The 26,869-nt window shown below is 34.1% G+C and overlaps 1 protein-coding gene across 3 annotated transcripts in view; it reads right to left on the reverse strand.

Annotated features, from left to right (window-relative positions):
- Positions 1-26,869, reverse strand: part of LRRC51 (leucine rich repeat containing 51) — a 104,643-nt gene that overhangs the window by 23,041 nt on the left and 54,733 nt on the right. Inside the window, exon 1 of one of the 3 annotated variants that reach the window (XM_053708791.1) lies at positions 23,516-23,553. The exons of 1 other annotated variant lie outside the window; for it this stretch is intronic. The gene's annotated coding sequence lies outside the window, so the exon portion shown is untranslated. Of the gene's footprint in view, positions 1-22,851; positions 23,068-23,515; positions 23,554-26,869 lie in introns of those variants that run through there. One more of the 3 variants, XM_053708788.1, reaches the window with a different exon arrangement.

Raw genomic sequence — 26,869 nt, forward strand, 5'->3', positions numbered from 1 at the left:
CTGATTGGCTGATTGGATCAGCCAATCGGATTGAATTTGAATCTGATTGGCTGATTCAATCAGCCAATCAGATTTTTCCTACCTTAATTCCGATATGGCTGATAGAATCCTATCAGCCAATCGGAATTCGAGGGACGCCATCTTGGATGACGTCATTTAAAGGAACCTTCATTCGCTGTTAGGACGTCGTTAGAAGAGGATGGATATGTGCCGGCTGCTTCAAGATGGACCCGCTCCGCTTCGGATGGAAGAAGATAGAAGATGCTGTCTGGATGAAGACTTTCGACCCTCTGGAGGACCTCTTCCGGCCGGATAGGATGAAGACTTCGGACCCTCTGGAGGATCTCTTCTGGCCGGATAGGATGAAGACTTCGGACCCTCTTCTGGACGGATCGGATGGTACCCAGCTGGGTGAAGACAAGGGGGGTTTTGGTGGGTTAGATTAGGGGTATGTGGGTGGTGGGTTGTAATGTTGGGGGGGGGTATTGTATGGTTTTTTTAAAGGCAAAAGAGCTGATTTCTTTGGGGCATGCCCCGCAAAAAGCCCTTTTAAGGGCTGGTAAGGTAATAGAGCTGTTAACTTTTTATTTTAGAATAGGGTAGGGCATTTTTTTATTTTGGGGGGCTTTGTTATTTTTTTAGGGGGCTTAGAGTAGGTGTAATTAGTTTAAAATTCTTGTAATCTTTTTTTATTTTTTGTAATTTAGTGTTTGTTTGTTTTGTAATTTAGTTTAGTTGATTTAATTGTAGGTAATTGTAGGTACTTTAGTTAATTAATTTATTGATAGTGTAGTGTTAGGTTTAATTGTAACTTAGGTTAGGATTTATTTTACAGGTAATTTTGTAATTATTTTAACTAGGTAGCTATTAAATAGTTATTAACTATTTAATAGCTATTGTACCTGGTTAAAATAAATACAAAGTTGCCTGTAAAATAAATATAAATCCTAAAATAGCAACAATGTAATTATTATTTATATTTTTAATAAGAAATAATTTATTTTGTTAGAATAAAATTATATTTAACTTAGGGGGGTGTTAGGGTTAGCTTTAGGGGTTAATACATTTATTAGAGTAGCGGCGAGGTCCGGTCGGCAGATTAGGGGTTAATAAGTGTAGGTAAGGTAGCGGCGACGTTGGGAGGGGCAGATTAAGGGTTAATAAATATAATATAGGTGTCGGCGATGTTGTGGGCAGCAGATTAGGGGTACATAGGGATAATGTAGGTTGCGGCGGTGTCCGGAGCGGCAGATTAGGGGTTAATAATAATATGCAGGGGACAGCGATAGCGGGAGCGGAAGATTAGGGGTTAATAAGTGTAAGATTAGGGGTGTTTAGACTCGGGGTACATGTTAGAGTGTTAGGTGCAGACTTAGAATGTGTTTCCCCATAGGAAACAATGGGGCTGCGTTAGGAGCTGAACGCTGCTTTTTTGCAGGTGTTAGGTTTTTTTTCAGCCCAAACTGCCCCATTGTTTCCTATGGGGGAATCGTGCACAAGCACGTTTTTCAAGCTAGCCGCTACCGTAAGCAACGCTGGTATTGAGAGTTGAAGTGGCGGTAAATATGCCTGTACGCTCCCTTTTTGGAGCCTAACGCAGCCCTTCAGAGAAAAAAACACGCGTAGCTAACGGGTCTCTTTAGCCGCAAAACTGTAAATCTAGGCAAAGGGGTTTTAAAATAGAAATAAAAAAGAGAAAAAAACACGCGTAGCTAACGCATCTCTTTAGCCGCAAAACTGTAAATCTAGGCGAAGGGGTTTTAAAATAGAAATAAAAAAGACTTGATTTCTAAATAATTTTGGATTTTGGAATTTGTACCTGTAGTAAAAATAATAATAATAAAAAAAATATATAGTTTTGATTTGGGGATTTGTCTCTGTAGTAAAAATAATAATAATGAAAAAAATATATAGTTTTGATTTGGGGATTTGTTTCCGTAGTAAAAATAATAATAATAAAAAAAATATATAGTTTTGATTTGGGGATTTGTCTCTGTAGTAAAAAAAATAATAATAAAAAAATATATAGTTTTGATTTGGGGATTTGTCCCTGTAGTAAAACATAATTTATGCTTACCTGATAAATTCCTTTCTTCTGTTGTGTGATCAGTCCACGGGTCATCATTACTTCTGGGATATAACTCCTCCCCAACAGGAAATGCAAGAGGATTCACCCAGCAGAGCTGCATATAGCTCCTCCCCTCTACGTCACTCCCAGTCATTCGACCAAGAATCAACGAGAAAGGAGAAACCAAGGGTGAAGTGGTGACTGGAGTATAATTTAAAAGATATTTACCTGCCTTAAAAAAACAGGGCGGGCCGTGGACTGATCACACAACAGAAGAAAGGAATTTATCAGGTAAGCATAAATTATGTTTTCTTCTGTTATGTGTGATCAGTCCACGGGTCATCATTACTTCTGGGATACCAATACCAAAGCAAAAGTACACGGATGACGGGAGGGATAGGCAGGCTCATTATACAGAAGGAACCACTGCCTGAAGAACCTTTCTCCCAAAAATAGCCTCCGAAGAAGCAAAAGTGTCAAATTTGTAAAATTTGGAAAAAGTATGAAGCGAAGACCAAGTTGCAGCCTTGCAAATCTGTTCAACAGAGGCCTCATTCTTAAAGGCCCACGTGGAAGCCACAGCTCTAGTAGAATGAGCTGTAATTCTTTCAGGAGGCTGCTGTCCAGCAGTCTCATAGGCTAAACGAATTATGCTACGAAGCCAGAAGGAGAGAGAGGTAGCCGAAGCCTTATGACCTCTCCTCTGACCAGAGTACACGACAAACAGGGAAGACGTTTGTCGAAAATCCTTAGTTGCCTGCAAGTAGAACTTGAGGGCACGAACTACATCCAGATTGTGTAGAAGACGTTCCTTCTTTGAAGAAGGATTCGGGCACAGGGAAGGCACCACGATCTCTTGATTGATGTTCCTGTTAGTGACTACCTTAGGTAAGAACCCAGGTTTTGTACGCAGAACTACCTTATCTGAATGAAAAATCAAATAAGGAGAATCACAATGTAAAGCTGATAACTCAGAGACTCTCCGAGCCGAAGAAATAGCCATTAAAAATAACACTTTCCAAGATAACAACTTTATATCAATGGAATGAAGGGGTTCAAACGGAACTCCTTGTAGAACGTTAAGAACAAGGTTTAAACTCCATGGCGGAGCAACAGTTTTAAACACAGGCTTGATCCTAGCTAAAGCCTGACAAAAGGCCTGGACGTCTGGATTTTCTGACAGACGCCTGTGTAACAAGATGGACAGAGCTGAGATCTGTCCCTTTAATGAGCTAGCCGATAAACCCTTTTCTAAACCTTCTTGTAGAAAGGACAATATCCTAGGAATCCTAACCTTACTCCAGGAGTAACCTTTGGATTCGCACCAGTATAGGTATTTACGCCATATCTTATGGTAAATCCTTCTGGTAACAGGCTTCCTAGCCTGTATCAGGGTATCAATAACCGACTCAGAAAACCCACGTTTTGATAAAATCAAGCGTTCAATTTCCAAGCAGTCAGCTTCAGAGAAGTTAGATTTTGATGTTTGAATGGACCCTGTATCAGAAGGTCCTGTCTTAGAGGTAGAGACCAAGGCGGACAGGATGACATGTCCACTAGATCTGCATACCAAGTCCTGCGTGGCCATGCAGGAGCTATTAGAATCACTGATGCTCTCTCCTGTTTGATTTTGGCAATCAATCGAGGAAGCAGCGGGAAGGGTGGAAACACATAAGCCATCCCGAAGTTCCAAGGTGCTGTCAAAGCATCTATCAGAACCGCTCCCGGATCCCTGGATCTGGACCCGTAGCGAGGAAGTTTGGCGTTCTGGCGAGACGCCATGAGATCTATCTCTGGTTTGCCCCAACGTCGAAGTATTTGGGCAAAGACCTCCGGATGAAGTTCCCACTCCCCCGGATGAAAAGTCTGGCGACTCAAGAAATCCGCCTCCCAGTTCTCCACTCCCGGGATGTGGATTGCTGACAGGTGGCAAGAGTGAGACTCTGCCCAGCGAATTATCTTTGATACTTCCATCATTGCTAGGCAGCTTCTTGTCCCTCCCTGATGGTTGATGTAAGCTACAGTCGTGATGTTGTCCGACTGAAACCTGATGAACCCCCGAGTTTTTAACTGGGGCCAAGCCAGAAGGGCATTGAGAACTGCTCTCAATTCCAGAATGTTTATTGGCAGGAGACTTTCCTCCTGACTCCATTGTCCCTGAGCCTTCAGAGAATTCCAGACAGCGCCCCAACCTAGTAGGCTGGCGTCTGTTGTTACAATTGTCCAGTCCGGCCTGCTGAATGGCATCCCCCTGGACAGATGTGGCCGAGAAAGCCACCATAGAAGAGAGTTTCTGGTCTCTTGATCCAGATTCAGAGTAGGGGACAAGTCTGAGTAATCCCCATTCCACTGACTCAGCATGCACAATTGCAGCAGTCTGAGATGTAGACGTGCAAAGGGTACTATGTCCATTGCTGCTACCATTAAGCCGATCACCTCCATGCATTGAGCTACTGACGGGAGTTGAATGGAATGAAGGACACGGCATGCATTTAGAAGCTTTGTTAATCTGTCTTCTGTCAGATAAATCTTCATTTCTACAGAATCTATAAGAGTCCCCAAGAATGGAACTCTTGTGAGAGGAAAGAGAGAACTCTTCTTTTCGTTCACTTTCCATCCATGCGACCTTAGAAATGCCAGAACTAACTCTGTATGAGACTTGGCAGTTTGAAAGCTTGAAGCTTGTATCAGAATGTCGTCTAGGTACGGAGCTACCGAAATTCCTCGCGGTCTTAGTACCGCCAGAAGGGCACCCAGAACCTTTGTGAAGATTCTTGGAGCCGTAGCCAATCCGAATGGAAGAGCTACAAACTGGTAATGCCTGTCTAAGAAGGCAAACCTTAGATACCGGTAATGATCTTTGTGAATCGGTATGTGAAGGTAAGCATCCTTTAAATCCACTGTGGTCATGTACTGACCCTTTTGGATCATGGGTAAGATTGTCCGAATAGTTTCCATTTTGAACGATGGAACTCTTAGGAATTTGTTTAGGATCTTTAAATCCAAGATTGGCCTGAAAGTTCCCTCTTTTTTGGGAACCACAAACAGGTTTGAGTAAAACCCTTGTCCTTGTTCCGACCGCGGAACCGGATGGATCACTCCCATTAATAACAGATCTTGTACACAGCGTAGAAACGCTTCTTTCTTTATCTGGTTTGTTGACAACCTTGACAGATGAAATCTCCCTCTTGGGGGAGAGAATTTGAAGTCTAGAAGGTATCCCTGAGATATGATCTCTAGCGCCCAGGGATCCTGAACATCTCTTGCCCAAGCCTGGGCGAAGAGAGAGAGTCTGCCCCCCACTAGATCCGGTCCCGGATCGGGGGCCCTCGGTTCATGCTGTCTTTGGGGCAGCAGCAGGTTTCCTGGCCTGCTTGCCCTTGTTCCAGGACTGGTTAGGTTTCCAGCCTTGTCTGTAACGAGCAACAGCTCCTTCCTGTTTTGGTGCAGTGGAAGTTGGTGCTGCTCCAGCTTTGAAATTCCGAAAGGGATGAAAATTAGACTGTCTAGCCTTAGCTTTGGCTTTGTCTTGAGGCAGGGCGTGGCCCTTACCTCCTGTAATGTCAGCGATAATTTCTTTCAAACCGGGCCCAAATAAAGTTTGCCCCTTGAAAGGTATATTAAGTAATTTGGACTTAGAAGTTACATCAGCTGACCAGGATTTTAGCCACAGCGCCCTACGTGCCTGAATGGCGAATCCTGAGTTCTTAGCCGTAAGTTTGGTTAAATGTACTACGGCCTCCGAAATGAATGAATTAGCTAGTTTAAGGACTCTAAGCCTGTCCGTAATGTCGTCCAGCGTAGCTGAACTAAGGTTCTCTTCCAGAGACTCAATCCAAAATGCTGCCGCAGCCGTAATCGGCGCGATGCATGCAAGGGGTTGCAATATAAAACCTTGTTGAACAAACATTTTCTTAAGGTAACCCTCTAATTTTTTATCCATTGGATCTGAAAAAGCACAGCTATCCTCCACCGGGATAGTGGTACGCTTAGCTAAAGTAGAAACTGCTCCCTCCACCTTAGGGACCGTTTGCCATAAGTCCCGTGTGGTGGCGTCTATTGGAAACATCTTTCTAAATATTGGAGGGGGTGAGAACGGCACACCGGGTCTATCCCACTCCTTAGTAACAATTTCAGTTAGTCTCTTAGGTATAGGAAAAACGTCAGTACTCGCCGGTACCGCAAAGTATTTATCCAACCTACACAATTTCTCTGGTATTGCAACAGTGTTACAATCATTAAGAGCCGCTAAAACCTCCCCTAGTAATACACGGAGGTTCTCCAATTTAAATTTAAAATTTGAAATATCTGAATCCAATCTGTTTGGATCAGAACCGTCACCCACAGAATGAAGCTCTCCGTCCTCATGCTCTGCAAGCTGTGACGCAGTATCAGACATGGCCCTAGTATTATCAGCGCACTCTGTTCTCACCCCAGAGTGATCACGCTTGCCTCTTAGTTCTGGTAATTTAGCCAAAACTTCGGTCATAACAGTAGCCATATCTTGTAATGTTATCTGTAATGGCCGCCCAGATGTACTAGGCGCCACAATATCACGCACCTCCCGGGCGGGAGATGCAGGTACTGACACGTGAGGCGAGTTAGTCGGCATAACTCTCCCCTCGCTGTTTGGTGAAATTTGTTCAATTTGTACAGATTGGCTTTTATTTAAAGTAGCATCAATACAGTTAGTACATACATTTCTATTGGGCTCCACCTTGGCATTGGAACAAATGACACAGGTATCTTCCTCTGAATCAGACATGTTTAACACACTAGCAATAAACTTGCAACTTGGTTACAATCTTATTTAACAAAAACGTACTGTGCCTCAAAGAAGCACTAAACGATTAAATGACAGTTGAAATAATGAACTGAAAAAAACAGTTATAGCATCAATCCTTAAAAACAACACAACTTTTAGCAAAGGTTTGTTCCCATTAGTAAAGTAACAATAATTAAATTTGAAGCATAAAAATTACAGAGCAACGTTTTTTAATCACAGTCAATATATAAGTCTCACAGCTCTGCTGAGAGAATCTACCTCCCTCCAAAGAAGTTTGAAGACCCCTGAGTTCTGTTAGAGATGAACCGGATCATGCAGGAAATACAAGAGTAACTGACTGGAAATTTTTGATGCGTAGCAAAGAGCGCCAAAAACGGCCCCTCCCCCTCACACACAGCAGTGAGAGAGAAACGAAACTGTCACAATTAAAACAAGCAACTGCCAAGTGGAAAAATAATGCCCAAACATTTATTCACTCAGTACCTCAGAAAATGCAAACGATTCTACTTCCAGGAAAAACGTTTAACATAATAAATACCTATTAAAAAGGTTTAATGTACTTTTAACAGAGTAATTCCAGTGAAATACCATCCCCAGAATACTGAAGTGTAGAGTATACATACATGTCATTATAACGGTAAGGCAGGATTTTCTCATCAATTCCATTCAGAAAATAAAAACTGCTACATACCTCAATGCAGATTCATCTGCCCGCTGTCCCCTGATCTGAAGCTTTTACCTCCCTCAGATGGCCGAGAAACAGCAATATGATCTTAACTACTCCGGTTAAAATCATAGTAAAAACTCTGGTAGATTCTTCTTCAAACTCTGCCAGAGAGGCAATAACACGCTCCGGTGCTATTGTAAAATAACAAACTTTTGATTGAAGTTATAAAAACTAAGTATAATCACCATAGTCCTCTCACACATCCTATCTAGTCGTTGGGTGCAAGAGAATGACTGGGAGTGACGTAGAGGGGAGGAGCTATATGCAGCTCTGCTGGGTGAATCCTCTTGCATTTCCTGTTGGGGAGGAGTTATATCCCAGAAGTAATGATGACCCGTGGACTGATCACACATAACAGAAGAAAATAATAATAATAAAAAAATATATAGTTTTGATTTGGGGATTTGTCCCTGTAGTAAAAAAATAATAATTTGGATTTAAAGGAATTTTGTCCCTGTAGTAAAAAAGAAAAAAAAGATAGTAGGGATTTGTCCCTGTAGTAAAAAATAAAATAAAAAAATATTTCAATACAGAAGTCAGACTAAACCAATTACAAGAGGTGGAGGGTCCTGCTACAAACCACTTACAATGCACAGGTGGAAGGTTTGGGGTCACATGGATTATAATTTCGGCATCCTAAAGTTATATGCAGTACACACTGTATATACAGCTTAGTGTTTATATATACAACATCCCCAGCATTACATCATAACGTTATATACGGTATATATAGTATATACAGCTTAGTGTGTATTTATACATCCCCAGCATTACAGCATACAGTTATATACAGTATATATAGTACATACAGCTTAGTATGTATTTATACATCCCCAGCATTACAGCATAGAGTTATATACAGTATATATAGTATATACATCTTAGTGTGTATTTATACATCCCCAGCATTACAGAATACAGTTATATACAGTATATATAGTATATACATCTTAGTGTGTATTTATACATCCCCAGCATTACATCATAACGTTATATACGGTATATATATACAGCTTAGTGTGTATTTATACATCCCAAGCATTATATCATACAGTTATATAGAGTATATATAGTATATACAGCTTAGTGTGTATTTATACATCCCCAGCATTACATCATACAGTTATATACAGTATATATAGTATATACAGCTTAGTGTGTATTTATACATTCCCAGCATTACAGCATACAGTTATATACAGTATATATAGTATATACAGCTTAGTATGTATTTATGCGTCCCCAGCATTACATCATACAGTTATATACAGTATATACAGCTTAGTGTGTATTTATACATCCCCAGCATTACATCATACAGTTATATACAGTATATATAGTATATACAGCTTAGTGTGTATTTATACATCCCCAGCATTACATCATACAGTTATATACAGTATATATAGTATATACAGCTTAGTGTGTATTTATACATCCCCAGCATTACATCATACAGTTATATACAATATATATAGTATATACAGCTTAGTGTGTATTTATACATCCCCAGCATTACAGCATACAGTTATATACAGTATATATAGTATATACAGCTTAGTGTGTATTTATACGTCCCCAGCATTACATGATACAGTTATATACAGTTATATAGTATATACAGCTTAGTGTGTATTTATACATCCCCAGCATTACATAATAACGTTATATACAGTATATATAGTATATACAGCTTAGTGTGTATTTATACATCCCCAGCATTACAGCATACAGTTATATACAGTATATATAGTATATACAGCTTAGTGTGTATTTATACATCACCAGCATTACATCATACAGTTATATACAGTTTATATAGTATATACAGCTAAGTGTGTATTTATACATCCCCAGCATTACAGCATACAGTTATATACAGTATATATAGTATATACAGCTTAGTGTGTATTTATACATCACCAGCATTACATCATACAGTTATATACAGTTTATATAGTATATACAGCTTAGTGTGTATCTATACATACCCAGCATTACAGCATACAGTTATATACAGTATATATAGTATATACAGCTTAGTGTGTATTTATACATCACCAGCATTACATCATACAGTTATATACAGTATATATAGTATATACATCTTAGTGTGTATTTATACGTCCCCGGCATTACATCATACAGTTATATACAGTATATATAGTATATACAGCTTAGTGTGTATTTATACATCCCCAGCATTACAGCATACAGTTATATACAGTATATATAGTATATACAGCTTAGGGTGTATTTATAGATCCCCAGCATTACATCATACAGTTATATACAGTATATATAGTATATACAGCTTAGTGTGTATTTATACATCCCCAGCATTACATAATAACGTTATATACAGTATATATAGTATATACAGCTTAGTGTGTATTTATACATCCCCAGCATTACATCATACAGTTATATACAGTATATATAGTATATACAGCTTAGTGTGTATTTATACATCCCCAGCATTACATCATACAGTTATATACAGTATATATAGTATATACAGCTTAGTGTGTATTTATACATCCCCAGCATTACATCATAACGTTATATACAGTATAAATAGTATATACAGCTTAGTGTGTATTTATACATCCCCAGCATTACATCATACAGTTATATACAGTATATATAGTATATACAGCTTAGTGTGTATTTATACATCCCCAGCATTACATCATACAGTTATATACAGTATATATAGTATATACAGCTTAGTGTGTATTTATACATCCCCAGCATTACAGCATACAGTTATATACAGTATATATAGTATATACAGCTTAGTGTGTATTTATACATCCCCAGCATTACATCATACAGTTATATACAGTATATATAGTATATACAGCTTAGTGTGTATTTATACATCCCCTGCATTACATCATACAGTTATATACAGTATAAATAGTATATACAGCTTAGTGTGTATTTATACATCCCCAGCATTACATCATACAGTTATATACAGTATATATAGTATATACAGCTTAGTGTGTATTTATATATCCCCAGCATTACATCATACAGTTATATACAGTATATATAGTATATACAGCTTAGTGTGTATTTATACATCCCCAGCATTACAGCATACAGTTATATACAGTATATATAGTATATACAGCTTAGTGTGTATTTATACATCCCCAGCATTACATCATACAGTTATATACAGTATATATAGTAAATACAGCTTAGTGTTTATATATACACAACATCCCCACTATTACATCATAACGTTATATACAGTATATATAGTATATACAGCTTAGAGTGTATTTATACATCCCCAGCATTACATCATACAGTTATATACAGTATATATAGTAAATACATCTTAGTGTGTATTTATACGTCCCCAGCATTACAGCATAAAGTTATATACAGTATATATATTTTATACAGCTTAGTGTGTATTTATACGCCCCCAGCATTACATCATACAGTTATATACAGTATATATAGTATATACAGCTTAGTGTGTATTTATACGTCCCCAGCATTACATCATACAGTTATATACAGTATATATAGTATATACAGCTTAGTGTGTATTTATACATCCCCAGCATTACATCATAACGTTATATACAGTATATATAGCTTAGTGTGTATTTATACATCCCCAGCATTACATCATACAGTTATATACAGTATATATAGTATATACAGCTTTGTGTGTATTTATACATCCCCTGCATTACAGCATACAGTTATATACAGTATAAATAGTATGTACAGCTTAGTGTGTATTTATACATCCCCAGCAGTACATCATACAGTTATATACAGTATATATAGTATATACAGCTTAGTGTGTATTTATACATCCCCAGCATTACATCATACAGTTATATACAGTATATATAGTATATACAGCTTAATGTGTATTTATACATCCCCAGCATTACATCATACAGTTATATACAATATATATAGTATATACAGCTTAGTGTGTATTTATACATCCCCAGCATTACATCATACAGTTATATACAGTATATATAGTATATACAGCTTAGTGTGTATTTATACGTCCCCAGCATTACATCATACAGTTATATACAGTATATATAGTATATACAGCTTAGTGTGTTTTTATACATCCCCAGCATTACATCATACAGTTATATACAATATATATAGTATATACAGCTTAGTGTGTATTTATACATCCCCAGCATTACAGCATACAGTATATATAGTATATACAGCTTAGTGTGTATTTATACGTCCCCAGCATTACATGATACAGTTATATACAGTTATATAGTATATACAGCTTAGTGTGTATTTATACATCCCCAGCATTACAGCATACAGTTATATACAGTATATATAGTATATACAGCTTAGTGTGTATTTATACATCACCAGCATTACATCATACAGTTATATACAGTTTATATAGTATATACAGCTTAGTGTGCATTTATACATCCCCAGCATTACAGCATACAGTTATATACAGTATATATAGTATATACAGCTTAGTGTGTATTTATACATCACCAGCATTACATCATACAGTTATATACAGTTTATATAGTATATACAGCTAAGTGTGTATTTATACATCCCCAGCATTACAGCATACAGTTATATACAGTATATATAGTATATACAGCTTAGTGTGTATTTATACATCACCAGCATTACATCATACAGTTATATACAGTTTATATAGTATATACAGCTTAGTGTGTATCTATACATCCCCAGCATTACAGCATACAGTTATATACAGTATATATAGTATATACAGCTTAGTGTGTATTTATACATCACCAGCATTACATCATACAGTTATATACAGTATATATAGTATATACATCTTAGTGTGTATTTATACGTCCCCGGCATTACATCATACAGTTATATACAGTATATATAGTATATACAGCTTAGTGTGTATTTATACATCCCCAGCATTACAGCATACAGTTATATACAGTATATATAGTATATACAGCTTAGGGTGTATTTATAGATCCCCAGCATTACATCATACAGTTATATACAGTATATATAGTATATACAGCTTAGTGTGTATTTATACATCCCCAGCATTACATAATAACGTTATATACAGTATATATAGTATATACAGCTTAGTGTGTATTTATACATCCCCAGCATTACATCATACAGTTATATACAGTATATATAGTATATACAGCTTAGTGTGTATTTATACATCCCCAGCATTACATCATACAGTTATATACAGTATATATAGTATATACAGCTTAGTGTGTATTTATACATCCCCAGCATTACATCATAACGTTATATACAGTATAAATAGTATATACAGCTTAGTGTGTATTTATACATCCCCAGCATTACATCATACAGTTATATACAGTATATATAGTATATACAGCTTAGTGTGTATTTATACATCCCCAGCATTACATCATACAGTTATATACAGTATATATATAGTATATACAGCTTAGTGTGTATTTATACATCCCCAGCATTACAGCATACAGTTATATACAGTATATATAGTATATACAGCTTAGTGTGTATTTATACATCCCCAGCATTACATCATACAGTTATATACAGTATATATAGTATATACAGCTTAGTGTGTATTTATACATCCCCTGCATTACATCATACAGTTATATACAGTATAAATAGTATATACAGCTTAGTGTGTATTTATACATCCCCAGCATTACATCATACAGTTATATACAGTATATATAGTATATACAGCTTAGTGTGTATTTATATATCCCCAGCATTACATCATACAGTTATATACAGTATATATAGTATATACAGCTTAGTGTGTATTTATACATCCCCAGCATTACAGCATACAGTTATATACAGTATATATAGTATATACAGCTTAGTGTGTATTTATACATCCCCAGCATTACATCATACAGTTATATACAGTATATATAGTAAATACAGCTTAGTGTTTATATATACACAACATCCCCACTATTACATCATAACGTTATATACAGTATATATAGTATATACAGCTTAGAGTGTATTTATACATCCCCAGCATTACATCATACAGTTATATACAGTATATATAGTAAATACATCTTAGTGTGTATTTATACGTCCCCAGCATTACAGCATAAAGTTATATACAGTATATATATTTTATACAGCTTAGTGTGTATTTATACGCCCCCAGCATTACATCATACAGTTATATACAGTATATATAGTATATACAGCTTAGTGTGTATTTATACGTCCCCAGCATTACATCATACAGTTATATACAGTATATATAGTATATACAGCTTAGTGTGTATTTATACATCCCCAGCATTACATCATAACGTTATATACAGTATATATAGCTTAGTGTGTATTTATACATCCCCAGCATTACATCATACAGTTATATACAGTATATATAGTATATACAGCTTTGTGTGTATTTATACATCCCCTGCATTACAGCATACAGTTATATACAGTATAAATAGTATGTACAGCTTAGTGTGTATTTATACATCCCCAGCATTACATCATACAGTTATATACAATATATATAGTATATACAGCTTAGTGTGTATTTATACATCCCCAGCATTACATCATACAGTTATATACAGTATATATAGTATATACAGCTTAGTGTGTATTTATACGTCCCCAGCATTACATCATACAGTTATATACAGTATATATAGTATATACAGCTTAGTGTGTTTTTATACATCCCCAGCATTACATCATACAGTTATATACAATATATATAGTATATACAGCTTAGTGTGTATTTATACATCCCCAGCATTACAGCATACAGTATATATAGTATATACAGCTTAGTGTGTATTTATACGTCCCCAGCATTACATGATACAGTTATATACAGTTATATAGTATATACAGCTTAGTGTGTATTTATACATCCCCAGCATTACAGCATACAGTTATATACAGTATATATAGTATATACAGCTTAGTGTGTATTTATACATCACCAGCATTACATCATACAGTTATATACAGTTTATATAGTATATACAGCTTAGTGTGCATTTATACATCCCCAGCATTACAGCATACAGTTATATACAGTATATATAGTATATACAGCTTAGTGTGTATTTATACATCACCAGCATTACATCATACAGTTATATACAGTATATATAGTATATACATATTAGTGTGTATTTATATGTCCCCGGCATTACATCATACAGTTATATACAGTATATATAGTATATACAGCTTAGTGTGTATTTATACATCCCCAGCATTACATCATACAGTTATATACAATATATATAGTATATACAGCTTAGTGTGTATTTATACATACCCAGCATTACATCATACAGTTATATAGAGTATATATAGTATATACAGCTTAGTGTGTATTTATACATCCCCAGCATTACATAATAACGTTATATACAGTATATATAGTATATACAGCTTAGTGTGTATTTATACATCCCCAGCATTACATCATACAGTTATATACAGTATATATAGTATATACATCTTAGTGTGTATTTATACATCCCCAGCATTACATCATACAGTTATATACAGTATATATAGTATATACAGCTTAGTGTGTATTTATACATCCCCAGCATTACATCATAACGTTATATACAGTATATATAGTATATACAGCTTAGTGTGTATTTATACATCCCCAGCATTAAATCATACAGTTATATACAGTATATATAGTATATACATCTTAGTGTGTATTTATACGTCCCCAGCATTACAGCATAAAGTTATATACAGTATATATATTTTATACAGCTTAGTGTGTATTTATACGTCCCCAGCATTACATCATACAGTTATATACAGTATATATAGTATATACAGCTTAGTGTGGATTTATACGTCCCCAGCATTACATCATACAGTTATATACAGTATATATAGTATATACAGCTTAGTGTGTATTTATACATCCCCAGCATTACATCATAACGTTATATACAGTATATATAGCTTAGTGTGTATTTATACATCCCCAGCATTACATCATACAGTTATATACAGTATATATAGTATATACAGCTTAGTGTGTATTTATACATCCCCAGCATTACAGCATACAGTTATATACAGTATATATAGTATGTACAGCTTAGTGTGTATTTATACATCCCCAGCATTACATCATACAGTTATATACAGTATATATAGTATATACAGCTTAGTGTGTATTTATACATCCCCAGCATTACATCATACAGTTATATACAGTATATATAGTATATACAGCTTAGTGTGTATTTATACATCCCCAGCATTACATCATAACGTTATATACAGTATATATAGTATATACAGCTTAGTGTGTATTTATATATCCCCAGCATTACATCATACAGTTATATACAGTATATATAGTATATACAGCTTAGTGTGTATTTATACATCCCCAGCATTACAGCATACAGTTATATACAGTATATATAGTATATACAGCTTAGTGTGTATTTATACATCCCCAGCATTACAGCATACAGTTATATACAGTATATATAGTATATACAGCTTAGTGTTTATATATACACAACATCCCCACTATTACATCATAACATTATATACAGTATATATAGTATATGCAGCTTAGTGTGTATTTATACATCCCCAGCATTACATCATACAGTTATATACAGTATATACATCTTAGTGTGTATTTATACGTCCCCAGCATTAAAGCATAAAGTTATATACAGTATATATATTATATACAGTATATATAGTATATACAGCTTAGTGTGTATTTATACATCCCCAGCATTACAGCATACAGTTATATACAGTATATATAGTATATACAGCTTAGTGTGTATTTATACATCCCCAGCATTACATCATACAGTTATATACAGTATATATAGTTTATACAGCTTAGTGTGTATTTATACATCCCCAGCATTACATCATACAGTTATATACAGTATATATAGTATATACAGCTTAGTGTGTATTTATACATCCCCAGCATTACATCATACAGTTATATACAGTATATATAGTATATACAGCTTAGTGTGTATTTATACATCCCCAGCATTACAGCATACACTTATATACAGTATATATAGTATATACAGCTTAGTGCGTATTTATACGTCCCCAGCATTACATCATACAGTTATATACAGTATATATAGTATATACAGCTTAGTGTGTATTTATACATCCCCAGCATTACATCATAACGTTATATACAGTATATATAGCTTAGTGTGTATTTATACATCCCCAGCATTACATCATACAGTTATATACAGTATATATAGTATATACAGCTTTGTGTGTATTTATACATCCCCTGCATTACAGCATACAGTTATATACAGTATAAATAGTATGTACAGCTTAATGTGTATTTATACATCCCCAGCATTACATCATACAGTTATATACAATATATATAGTATATACAGCTTAGTGTGTATTTATACATCCCCAGCATTACATCATACAGTTATATACAGTATATATAGTATATACAGCTTAGTGTGTATTTATACGTCCCCAGCATTACATCATACAGTTATATACAGTATATATAGTATATACAGCTTAGTGTGTTTTTATACATCCCCAGCATTACATCATACAGTTATATACAATATATATAGTATATACAGCTTAGTGTGTATTTATACATCCCCAGCATTACAGCATACAGTATATATAGTATATACAGCTTAGTGTGTATTTATACGTCCCCAGCATTACATGATACAGTTATATACAGTTATATAGTATATACAGCTTAGTGTGTATTTATACATCCCCAGCATTACAGCATACAGTTATATACAGTATATATAGTATATACAGCTTAGTGTGTATTTATACATCACCAGCATTACATCATACAGTTATATACAGTTTATATAGTATATACAGCTTAGTGTGCATTTATACATCCCCAGCATTACAGCATACAGTTATATACAGTATATATAGTATATACAGCTTAGTGTGTATTTATACATCACCAGCATTACATCATACAGTTATATACAGTATATATAGTATATACATCTTAGTGTGTATTTATATGTCCCCGGCATTACATCATACAGTTATATACAGTATATATAGTATATACAGCTTAGTGTGTATTTATACATCCCCAGCATTACATCATACAGTTATATACAATATATTTAGTATATACAGCTTAGTGTGTATTTATACATCCCCAGCATTACATCATACAGTTATATAGAGTATATATAGTATATACAGCTTAGTGTGTATTTATACATCCCCAGCATTACATAATAACGTTATATACAGTATATATAGTATATACAGCTTAGTGTGTATTTATACATCCCCAGCATTACATCATACAGTTATATACAGTATATATAGTATATACATCTTAGTGTGTATTTATACATCCCCAGCATTACATCATACAGTTATATACAGTATATATAGTATATACAGCTTAGTGTGTATTTATACATCCCCAGCATTACATCATAACGTTATATACAGTATATATAGTATATACAGCTTAGTGTGTATTTATACATCCCCAGCATTAAATCATACAGTTATATACAGTATATATAGTATATACATCTTAGTGTGTATTTATACGTCCCCAGCATTACAGCATAAAGTTATATACAGTATATATATTTTATACAGCTTAGTGTGTATTTATACGTCCCCAGCATTACATCATACAGTTATATACAGTATATATAGTATATACAGCTTAGTGTGTATTTATACGTCCCCAGCATTACATCATACAGTTATATACAGTATATATAGTATATACAGCTTAGTGTGTATTTATACATCCCCAGCATTACATCATAACGTTGTATACAGTATATATAGCTTAGTGTGTATTTATACATCCCCAGCATTACATCATACAGTTATATACAGTATATATAGTATATACAGCTTAGTGTGTATTTATACATCCCCAGCATTACAGCATACAGCTATATACAGTATATATAGTATGTACAGCTTAGTGTGTATTTATACATCCCCAGCATTACATCATACAGTTATATACAGTATATATAGTATATACAGCTTAGTGTGTATTTATACATCCCCAGCATTACATCATACAGTTATATACAGTATATATAGTATATACAGCTTAGTGTGTATTTATACATCCCCAGCATTACATCATAACGTTATATACAGTATATATAGTATATACAGCTTAGTGTGTATTTATATATCCCCAGCATTACATCATACAGTTATATACAGTATATATAGTATATACAGCTTAGTGTGTATTTATACATCCCCAGCATTACAGCATACAGTTATATACAGTATATATAGTATATACAGCTTAGTGTGTATTTATACATCCCCAGCATTACATCATACAGTTATATACAGTATATATAGTATATACAGCTTAGTGTTTATATATACACAACATCCCCACTATTACATCATAACGTTATATACAGTATATATAGTATATGCAGCTTAGTGTGTATTTATACATCCCCAGCATTACATCATACAGTTATATACAGTATATATAGTATATACATCTTAGTGTGTATTTATACGTCCCCAGCATTAAAGCTATATACAGTATATATATTATATACAGTATATATAGTATATACAGCTTAGTGTGTATTTATACATCCCCAGCATTACAGCATACAGTTATATACAGTATATATAGTATATACAGCTTAGTGTGTATTTATACATCCCCAGCATTACATCATACAGTTATATACAGTATATATAGTTTATACAGCTTAGTGTGTATTTATACATCCCCAGCATTACATCATACAGTTATATACAGTATATATAGTATATACAGCTTAGTGTGTATTTAAAAATCCCCAGCATTACATCATAGTTATATACAGTATATATAGTATATACAGCTTAGTGTGTATTTATACATCCCCAGCATTACATCATACAGTTATATACAGTATATATAGTATATACAGCTTAGTGTGTATTTATACATCCCCAGCATTACATCATACAGTTATATACAGTATATATAGTATATACAGCTTAGTGTGTATTTATACATCCCCAGCATTACAGCATACACTTATATACAGTATATATAGTATATACAGCTTAGTGTGTATTTATACATCCCCAGCATTACAGCATACAGTTATATACAGTATATATAGTATATACAGCTTAGTGTTTATATATACACAACATCCCCACTATTACATCATAACGTTATATACAGTATATATAGTATATACAGCTTAGTGTGTATTTATATATCCCCAGCATTACATCATACAGTTATATACAGTATATATAGTATATACATCTTAGTGTGTATTTATACGTCCCCAGCATTACAGTATAAAGTTATATACAGTATATATATTTTATACAGCTTAGTGTGTATTTATACATCCCCAGCATTACATCATACAGTTATATACAGTATATATAGTATATACAGCTTAGTGTGTATTTATACGTCCCCAGCATTACATCATACAGTTATATACAGTATATATAGTATATACAGCTTAGTGTGTATTTATACATCTCCAGCATTACATCATAACGTTATATACAGTATATATAGCTTAGTGTGTATTTATACATCCCCAGCATTACATCATACAGTTATATACAGTATATATAGTATAAACAGCTTAGTGTATATTTATACATCCCCAGCATTACATCATACAGTTATATACAGTATATATAGTATATACAGCTTAGTGTGTATTTATACATCCCCAGCATTACAGCATACAGTTATATACAGTATATATAGTATATACAGCTTAGTGTGTATTTATACATCCCCAGCATTACAGCATACAGTTATATACAGTATATATAGTATATACAGCTTAGTGTGTATTTATACATCCCCAGCATTACATCATACAGTTATATACAGTATATATAGTATATACAGCTTAGTGTGTATTTATACATCCCCTGCATTACATCATACAGTTATATACAGTATAAATAGTATATACAGCTTAGTGTGTATTTATACATCCCCAGCATTACATCATACAGTTATATACAGTATATATAGTAAGTATATACATCTTAGTGTGTATTTATACATCCCCAGCATTACAGCATACAGTTATATACAATATATATAGTATATACAGCTTAGTGTGTATTTATACATCCCCAGCATTACATCATACAGTTATATACAGTATATATAGTATATACAGCTTAGTGTGTATTTATACATCCCCAGCATTACAGCATACAGTTATATACAGTATATATAGTATATACAGCTTAGTGTGTATTTATACATCCCCAGCATTACATCATACAGTTATATACAATATATATAGTATATACAGCTTAGTGTGTATTTATACATCCCCAGCATTACATGATACAGTTATATACAGTATATATAGTATATACAGCTTAGTGTGTATTTATACATCCCCAGCATTACATCATACAGTTATATACAGTATATATAGTATATACAGCTTAGTGTGTATTTTTACATCCCCAGCATTACAGCATACAGTTATATACAATATATATAGTAAGTATATACAGTTTAGTGTGTATTTATACATCCCCAGCATTACATCATACAGTTATATACAGTATATATAGTATATACAGCTTAGTGTGTATTTATACATCCCCAGCATTACAGCATACAGTTATACACAGTATATATAGTATATACAGCTTAGTGTGTATTTATACACCCCCAGCATTATATCATAAGGTTATATACAGTATATATAGTATATACAGCTTAGTGTGTATTTATACATCCCCAGCATTACAGCATACAGTTATATACAGTATATATAGTATATACAGCTTAGTGTGTATTTATACATCCCCAGCATTACAGCATACAGTATATATAGTATATACAGCTTAGTGTGTATTTATACATCCCCAGCATTACATCATACAGTTATATACAGTATATATAGTATATACAGCTTAGTGTGTATTTATACATCCCCAGCATTACAGCATACAGTTATATACAATATATATATAGTAAGTATATACAGTTTAGTGTGTATTTATACATCCCCAGCATTACATCATACAGTTATATACAATATATATAGTAAGTATATACAGTTTAGTGTTTATTTATACATCCCCAGCATTACATCATACAGTTATATACAATATATATAGTAAGTATATACAGCTTAGTATGTATTTATACATCCCCAGCATTACAGCATACAGTTATATACAGTATATATAGTATATACAGCTTAGTGTGTATTTATACATCCCCAGCATTACATCATACAGTTATATACAGTATATATAGTTTATACAGCTTAGTGTGTATTTATACATCCCCAGCATTACATCATACAGTTATATACAGTATATATAGTATATACAGCTTAGTGTGTATTTATACATCCCCAGCATTACATAATAACGTTATATACAGTATATATAGTATATACAGCTTAGTGTGTATTTATACATCCCCAGCATTACAGCATACAGTTATATACAATATATATAGTATATACAGCTTAGTGTGTATTTATACATCCCCAGCATTACATCATACAGTTATATACAGTATATATAGTATATACAGCTTAGTGTGTATTTATACATCCCCAGCATTACAGCATACAGTTATATACAATATATATAGTAAGTATATACAGCTTAGTGTGTATTTATACATCCCCAGCATTACAGCATACAGTTATATACAATATATATAGTATATACAGCTTAGTGTGTATTTATACATCCCCAGCTTTACAGCATACAGTTATATACAGTATATATAGTATATACAGCTTAGTGTGTATTTATACATCCCCAGCATTACTTTATAAAGCTATATACAGTATATATAGTATATAAAGCTTAGTATGTGAATATATATATATATATATATATATATATATATATATATATATATCATTCATCCCCCAGCATTACATTATGAAGTTGAAATGAGTATACAGAGTACACTGCACATATATAAGATTCTCTATATCACAATATAAAGTTATGTATGTACTATAAAGAGGTCAGCCCGCACATATAATGCTCTCTGTATAACAACATATAAAGTTATACATTTCAGCGCACATCCTATATAACATATAAACATAGTGCACATATATATTTCCCTATATCGTTACATACAGTATACAGAGCACACCGTGCACGTAATATAAATATTATTACATGGTATACAACTGTCCTACTCCTTACCTCACTGTGAACGGTCAGATCCAAAGCGCGTGCACGACCACAGCACACAACAGCATTTAGTCACCATGACAACGGGTCACGCGCAGAATCGATGTGGATTCACAGGGCGAAGGGCGCGGTGGGAAATGTAGTCCAGGGAGAATAGACTTCCTTTGGGGCCTGGCAAGTAATTTGTCAAGGACAGAAGGTAACTCCAGGGAGAGATGGAGATTAACAATAAACTTGCTACCTTCTATTGTGCTGAGCTTCACGTTATTACAGTGTCAGACTGCGACTCTTACCGAGGCGTCTTCCACTAATGTCCCAGCACAACTTGCTATTGTTAGTTATTAATAAAGTTATTCAAAATATACAGTATTGAAACAAATGAAAGTCTTTACATTTTGCTAAATAAAATATTAAATGTTTTTCTTTGTTGCTTGTAAAATAAAAATGCATTACAGGTTGTTGTTTTTTATGTATTTGCTTGTTTCCAGCATCACCTTCAACACTAAATGAACAGTGTAATGTTATTTTACTACATAATTACCTGCAGCTCTATCTACAGCTGAAGTCAATGAAATGTACAGAACAGCAAATGTCCTCATGGCTGATTGCTGTCTGTCCATTTAACCGGAATCATGGAACTAAAAATGTGGCTTTCAACATTAATATATAGGCTTACCATAATTTTTAGAGGTGAAACTGGGACCACCTGGCGCGGTGCCAGTGGGGGTGTGATCAGGAGCGTGGTCAAGGGGGCGTGGCAATTACCAGTCCTTTTAAAGTAGTAGCTTTTATGTGTGTAATGTTTCGTGGATACTCTACCCTTCCTCAGTCAAACAAGTGAATCACACAGTTTAAATAGACCATAACACTACCCCCTAGTGAAAAAGGCACCATTACGTTGTCATGGCAAATAAATCATTAATCTAAATCTCAGATTCTAAATAATGCCAAACATCAAGCATAATTATCACTTTCATAATTATCAATTTCACAATTTAATATCTGCAGTGTAATATGTGTTTTATGTGTCTAATTAAGGAACAGAGCCAAATACTGATAAGGCATAAATACAACATTGAATGAAAGTAAAAAAGAAACACATACCTGCTAAAGCTGTTTAAGAGGCTACTCTATACCATAATGCAGGAAGATTATAGCCAAAATGTTATCCTGCATAAAGTAAAGCAAGATCCACACCAAAAATCCTTCCTGTCTGTACTTCCTAATCATACCCATATGATTCCCCTAAACGTGTATTACCGGCAATGTCACCAGGGGTCAGGGGGTGTTAAATTCTTAGAAAAATAAACCAAGTAGTACTACAAAATTAAAAAAAAACCCTATGCTGCTCAGCCTGTATTACTAAATGTAAACTTTGAAGGACACGAACGTTAAGCTAAGCAGGGCTGTATGTAACAAAGTACCAGCATCCAACTATGCTGGAGAGCCACAGTCCAGTAATTTTGAATAATGTGTCTGGGTTTCAGGCGGTCTGAAAGCCGGACACATGATTTGAAACCTGGAGGTGGCATCCCTACTGGGACAGAATGAACAACTGGGTGGGACACTGGGACAGCGCCTCCAAACCGGGACAATCCCAGTAAAAGTGGGACTTCTGGTAAGCCTATTAATATAGTGTATAGAATTTATAAAACATTGCTTCCATTATCATGTTAATTCATTCTCTTGGTATCCTATGTTGAGCATACTTAGGTAGGCTCAATAATGTACACATGGGTGGCGCACTATATGGCAGTAGTTTTGCAACAATGCTTTTAATGTTATACACTTTAGAGCAATAGATGGCAGCAGTGTTTGCACAATGTATAACATTTTAAACACATTGTTGGAAATCAATGCCGTATTTAAAGGGACACTAAACCCAATCACACAAGGCATTTATGTGCAGCAACCAATCAGCGGCTACTGAGCCTATCTAGATATGCTTTTCAGCAATGTATATCAAGAGAATAAAGCAAATTAGCTAATAGAAGTAAATTAGAACGTTGTTTAAAATGGCATGCTCTTTTTAAATCATGAAAGAAAAAATATGGGTTTCATGATAATTCCTATCCTTGGTGCCATCTCAAATTGTGAGTTGCTACCTCATTGTAAAATTGTTTGTTACCCTAACGACTGGAAGTGGCACAGCCTGAGCGCATCTGTTTGCCCCCTTTTGTTGACTACATTTGGACTTGTCATATTGTGACTTTTTATACTCTCCAATTTATGTTCAATGTCTTTTTGTAATTAATCATAATAATAAAGATCTACCAAAGCCCCCTACAACAATGGTCATGAAAATAACCAATTGTAAGTTGTATTTTTGAGGAGGACCTGGTGGGTTGTTAAACAAATGTTTTTGGAAATTATCTTTCTTAAAAGGACACTGAACCCAAATGTTTTCTTTACTGATTCAGATAGAGCAGCCATTTTAAGCTACTTTCTCATTTACTCATATTATCAATTTTTCATCGTTCTCTTTTTATCTTTATTTAAAAAGCAGGAATATGATGCATAGGAGCCGGCCCATTTTTGGTTGAGAACCTGGGTTATGCTTGCTTATTGGTGGGTAGATGTAAGCCTCCAATAAGCAAGCGCTATCCATGTTGCTGAACCAAAAATAGACTGGCTGCTAAGATTTACATTCCCGCTTTTAAAATAAAGATAGCAAGAGAACGAAGAAAAAATTGATAATAGGAGTAAATTAGAAAGTTGCTTAAAATGTCATGCTCTTTCTGAATCATGAAAGAAAAAAATATGGGTTCAGTGTCCCTTTGATAATCTATTAAATAGACATTAAAAGTCAAAGTTAAACTTCCATGATTCAGAAAGAACATACAATTTTAAACAACTTTCCAATTTAACAAACTTGCTTTGTTCTTTTAGTACCCTTTGATGAAAAACATACCTATGTAGGCTCAAGGGGAGCAATGAACTACAGGAATCTAGATGGTAGACTTGCATTTGCCGTGGTCTGCAGCATTTGGCACTTGATATATTTGTTTAGAAAGTGGAGCACCCAAATATCTGGTGATTTAACATATGGGTATTATGTCCCTTTAACATCATGCAATTTGTCAAGAAAATATTTAAATTATTATTGGGTACAAACTCCAAATAATAACTTATGACTTTATATTCTTCTGTCATCAGCACAGAATGTAATAAATAAATCACTATCTAATATTCCACCCTATCCTTCAGGGTATGGAGCTGATAAGACTCTCAGTCTCTGTACCCCTCTCCTGATCCTAAGAGACCCTTCACGTCCTGATCATTTCCTTTTAATTATTTATCCTTCATCACAGACCAAGACTGAGAGTTTTCAAAACTTTAACAATTCATCATTTAAACATCTTTTTTTCAGGCTATTAAAGGGATAGGGGAATTTAAAATTGAACTTGCATGATTCAAATAGAGCATGTTAGTTTAAGACACCTTCAAATCAACTTCTATTTTCAAATGTTCTTCGTTCTCTTTGTATCCCTTGTTAAAAAAAGGATACACACATATCCTTCACTAGTGGGACTTAGCTGCTGATTGTTGCCTGCACACATTTGTCTCTTGTGATTGGCTAACTAGATGTGTTCAGCTAGCTGCCAGTAGTGCAATGCAAAGTGTCAGTATATGGCCAGGTTATAATGCAATATATTTAATAATTATTCTTTAAAATAACCCCCAATTAAAATGCATAAACGAAACAATTAAAACAATATTTATTCCTAAATTCCTTACAATAAGTTAAAGTTGTAGACACATTGAATTATATTTATATAAATCAGATTATGAATCAAATGATACACACTTATGTTGTTACAATATTCTTTACAAAGCAAACCAAATGTACCTTTATAATTAACCTTATTCACAATTGGATTGCATTACATCACCACAATGAAATACCAAAGTATGGGCCACTAACTTTCAGACCAGTACAATTAAGCTACTTAGCCATAATTGATTCTATATAACTCCAATTATATACATCAGAAATTATATATATTATTAATGCAAACAACCAAATTAT

Source organism: Bombina bombina, chromosome 3, assembly GCF_027579735.1.
Source record: "Bombina bombina isolate aBomBom1 chromosome 3, aBomBom1.pri, whole genome shotgun sequence".
In the NCBI taxonomy this organism is placed as follows: Eukaryota; Metazoa; Chordata; class Amphibia; order Anura; family Bombinatoridae; genus Bombina; species Bombina bombina.